Below are 5,368 nucleotides of genomic sequence, written 5' to 3' on the forward strand. Positions count from 1 at the left end.
AAATCAAGTTTTATTACACTTATTTTCAAAGGCAATGATGTTACTACTATAATAAATTATAGGTCTATCTCATTAATTTCAATTATACCTAAGATTTTTGAGTCAATGATTTCAAAAAAGAATACACCACTTCTCTTACCTTTAATAAGTTTGGATCAACATGGTTTTATTAAAGATAGATCAACAGCCACTAATCAGTTAATTTTTCAGAAATTTATACTTGATGCCTTTTCTCAAGGTTTTCAAGTTTATGTTATTTTTACCGATTTCTCTAAAGCCTTTCAAAAATTCGATCATCAAATTCTTATCTCTAAACTCCGTACTATTGGTATTAATGACCCCTTTTTTTCTTGCATTTATTCTTATATTTCCGATAGAAAACAAATAGTCAACTGTAAAAACTTTAAATAGACTCCTTTTACTACTGTATCATCTGGTGTTCCTCAAGGTTCTCACCTTGCACCAATTCTATTTCTGTTATTTATAAATGATTTAAAATTGTTTTCTTACTCAAGTACTCATGTATTATATTTTTAACCCTTATCAAATATGCTAATTGTGCAAAATTGTACAGATTGTATATATATTGTGTAAAATAAATAATAAAAAAAAAAAAATTGTTTTATTCTAGAAAATTACTATTCGCCGACGATATGAAATTGTTCCGTCTCATAAAAAACAGTAATGATACATTTTTATTACAAGATGATTTAAGTTTTTTAGCTAATTGGTGTGATATTAATAAATTACCTTTAAACTTGCAAAGTTACGTCTTTCACGCGATCTCGTAACCCAATTCTTCACACTTATAGTTTACGTAATCACCATTTACATCGTGTAAATGAATTTTGTGATCTTGGTGTCATATTCGAGTCTGATTTAACCTTCAATCACCACATTCAACATATTATCAATAAATCATCTTCGATATTAGGCTTTATTAAGAGAAACTATAAAGACTTCAGTAACCATAACACATTAAAAATTCTATTTATGTCCTTAGTTAGATCTAAGATTGAATATAATTTAACAGTTTGGGCTCCTTATTTAAACACGCAAATTCAATGCATTGAGAATGTCCAAAATCGCTTTCTCCGTTTTATGTCCTATAAATGTAATATTTTACGTGTACCTCACTCGTCTTATCAACCTTTGTTGAACACATTTAACATCCAGAGCTTAGCAAACAGAATAAAGGTAAATGATCTAATATTTTTGTTCAAACTACTAAACGGTTTTTTTTTTCTATCCGGAGCTATTAAGCTTTTTAAATTTTTCTGTTCCTCAAGTCAGAACTAGATCATCAATCATAACTAATTTCTATATAAATAATCACAAAACTAATTATGCGTTATCCGCTCCTATAAATAGAATGATAGCTATCGCTAAAGATGAACAAATTGATTTTTTAAATTTCAGTCAAAATTCAATCGATTTTTTCAATAGTTTTGTAAGAAAAAAAAATTTATTAGATTTATTTTTGTTATTAATTTCACTACTGTATTGAGTTTTTCGTATTTTGAGTATTTCCTCCAATTGTTATTTTTACTATATTGTGTTTTTTGTATTATTAGAATATTAAGTAATACTATCTTAGTTATTCATTAATTTATTTTTCCAAATGTTATTTATCAAATGTTTTACCATACCTATATGTACTAAATTACAATCTTTATGTAATTGGGTTATTACCCGTAGGTAAATAAATAAATAATAATAAAATAAATAAATTTATATATGTATATCATAACATATTTTAATGAAAAAAAACATTTACAATTTATTTAATTTTTTGATTTTTTGAAAAAAAACCTTATGTTACACATAATGTATTAGAATAATAATAATAATAATAATAATAATAATAATACATAATGCTTTAGAATATAAAATATAATGTATTGAAATGTATTTTTTCGTTCAAAAGAAATAAAAAGATTTTTAAAAGAAACGATAACGTTTAAAAAAAAAACCTCTTAAATACAATGTATTTTTTTCATAAGTTTTTACGCAATATATAAAAAATATTTTTTAATAATTCTAAATACTTTTGAGTGTTTGCTGTTAAAAGAATCACAACGTATATAATTTTGTATCGGTGACGTCATGTGCGGATGTGAATGTCTCAGTTGATTACGCACTAGAAGGCGAACGGGACTCGCCGTCATTGCATATAAATCATTATTAAAACGGACGTTAAATTATTATTATTATTATTATTATGTATCAGAGATATTACAGGGTTTTTATTTTTTCGTACCAAACAGCCGTCATTGGACGTGCCGCGAAGTCGAACACCATATACATTCATACCCCAGCGGCGTTTAGCAACAGCAGCAAAAATAAATACGGTCGACCTAAGTTGGTTATGATTTTTTTCTTTTTGTATGTTTTAGTTCTTTCGTTTCTCTCCGTTATAATAATAAATAACATTGTTTACGTGATATTTACATAAAACGTTCGCGTACGCGGTATAAATCACGCTCGCGTTTCAGAATAAATATAAACGTGTTTGGGTATATTAATATACGACGAGTTTGTTTAAACTATAATAATACATCGTAATAATTCTCATTCTGTGGCATTTGCAGAGTGTGTGTGTGTGTGTTTTGCACGAGAAAGTATTGTTGTAATATAACACACACTGAGAACCATGTAAGACGAGGAATTGAGGTGTGTGTAGCTGTGTTTTATGTTGTAAAAAACTCGTGACCGTAAAATAATAATAATTGTTGCAGCGCGACACGGCGTCTTGAATATGCAATTTCAGTACCTTCGTGCGTATGAAACATAAACTATCTAACTATATAACTATAAGGTGCGACATATCTACTGGACACAATTATGATAGTATAAATACCTAGGTATTAATTGTTATTATTATTATACGTTACTGTATTATTTTGATTAAAACTCATAACATATCTACCATACCGCACTTATTCGGCACTCATTTAAATACAAAACTGAAAAAAAATTGTTGTTAAGTTTCGTTTTGAACGAAAATGTGTACAATGATTAAAAGTTTAATGCTGTCCCGTGGACGGCCATTGAAATAAAACCGAGTTGTCACTCGAATGGTTTTTATTTCTTCTAACATGCAATTTCTGCGCTAAAAGGCACGGTCTCTGCAGGGCGAAGCGTTATTGTTGTTTTTAATCAACCACACTTTTCAAACAAAAAAAAAAACAGATTTTCATTATTTTTTGTTTTTATTATTAGAATTATTAATTAAACTAACGATATAATTATTATTAGTTACTAGATTGTAATCGGTGGCAAACGAATGGAATTAATCATGATGGTACTTCGCACGTAATTTAATAAAAACATTCAGCTACTAATTTGGTTTCAAATATTATAAATCTATTTATTTTTTTATTGGATAAATGACGTGCTCTTATTATGCGTATTTGGTTAAAAAATTATTCTGATTTCAATTATCAAACAAAAAATTAAAATCAATCGTTTGATGACCTGCTCAAACTCTTCTTACAAAATATAAATGTATCCAATATTTTTATAAAACCATCGAGACATATAAAAAATAATTATATTTATACGATTCATTAGTATTAAATATAAATTAATATTAAACAAAATGGAATTTAACAGCAGATTGCCCAAAACTTTGAAAATTAAAAACAAAGTATATTGATTAAAAATAGATCTTAATTAGTATTTAGTTTATAAAGATGAAATATAACGCAATGCTCTTAAATATTAATTTGAACGTCTAAGCTATATAAATCAACAAATTAATATTATAATAAATATTCGATTGAAAAAAATACTTTTACCATTTTATCCAAAAAACTAAAAACATGAACAAAATTATTTGTATCATATAATATCCTAAATAACGTTGTTTTAATTCCGAAAAAAATGTATATTTTTCAACAAACAACGTTCAGATGAAACATGTGAAATTTATATCAATGAATATAGTAGTTATTCACATGAGAAAAACAATACGATAAACATAATAAAATTCAACACGTTTTTTTTTTTTAAATGTTGTTACTGTCAGTGCAGGTAATAATATCACAATGAACCGTCATCGGTTAATCTATAATCCACAGTTGTGAAAATGACAATATGAAACGTACGTGTTATCGTTTTCCCGAAACGGCCATCTAATTTCCCATAAAATCATTTTGAGTTTATTAATTATATTATCTTTCGGCAACTCTGCTATACATGTATACATATGCACAATAAATACAATTGTATCATCATTAATCTCAGTTTTCTTTTGCAGTTCCACTGCACAGCAGAAGTCTTAAAAACCGCTTTGTCTTTATTTAAAGATTCTTTATTTTATGTTAACACATTTCTTATGTATAGCATGTACAATAATCGTATATATTTTTAATAATCATAATATAGTTGTTTTTATTACAAGCGTGGGCTACGTTTTTTTTTTGAAAATAATAGATGGTCTATTGCCCAAGCCTCTGGACTAAGTTGTAAAAAAATATTTTTTTCTTGATTTTTCAATCATAATATAATGTAAAAAGTAATACATGTGACACATAATTTTTTACGACCTCAATTCTCAGCTCTACGCTTATTATCGAAATCATAATAATCCATCCAGATTACGAATATGGTTTTAATTTCATACTTCCACTTTCATATTATTTTATCTACGCTCGTACTAAATAATAACACAATTTAAATGCATATGAGCATAAACCGAGTAACCTAATGTTCAATGTTTTTTCTTTATTTTACAATTTACATTTTTACTTATTTTTTTGTCTTTAAGAGCAACATTTAATATCACAGCATTATATCATATATACATGATAGTCATTATACATTACCTATCTAGCACTTCACACAACACGTTTCCTTTAGAACCTAGTTATCATTTCAAAATTATTATTTGTTTTCTAACTTTGTAAGTGATCACATACTGTGTAATAGACTCAGTATTTATTATTCATAATGGTTTAAAATTGACTTCTTGAGGCACAAACATTGTATAGTTTTCACATAGATTCTTTAGTAGTAGTAGTAGTAGTAGTAGTAAATGTGAACTAAAAATTAAATATTCAAAATTATAATAAAAACGAAATAACTATGAAGCATAATTTATCAGTGACAATCAATTTTTAAATCAAGCGAAAAAAAATACTTAGATTTATAGTTGATATTTTTGAAAACAAAGCATACCAACAAATATTATACGACAGAATATCGTTAAAACGTAATTCATTTATTTGATTATAATGCTTTTGATTTTTTCAAAAGCTCTTTCATCTGTTCAAATATACTCTTTTGGACCTACATTTATTGTTTGTGAAGTTTAATTTGAAAATGGTATTTGTATTGCCATCAATGTATAAATTTGTTATTAAAT

The 5,368-nt window shown here is 26.4% G+C and overlaps 1 pseudogene; it reads left to right on the top strand.

The window, feature by feature from the left end:
* The first annotated feature begins 653 nt into the window (after positions 1-653).
* On the top strand, positions 654-1,507 carry LOC149055110 (uncharacterized; annotated as a pseudogene).
* The last annotated feature ends 3,861 nt before the right edge of the window (positions 1,508-5,368 follow it).

This window comes from Diuraphis noxia, unplaced genomic scaffold (genome assembly GCF_037042655.1).
Source record: "Diuraphis noxia isolate RWA-SAM2 unplaced genomic scaffold, SU_Dnox_SAM2 contig0005, whole genome shotgun sequence".
NCBI lineage: Eukaryota > Metazoa > Arthropoda > Insecta > Hemiptera > Aphididae > Diuraphis > Diuraphis noxia.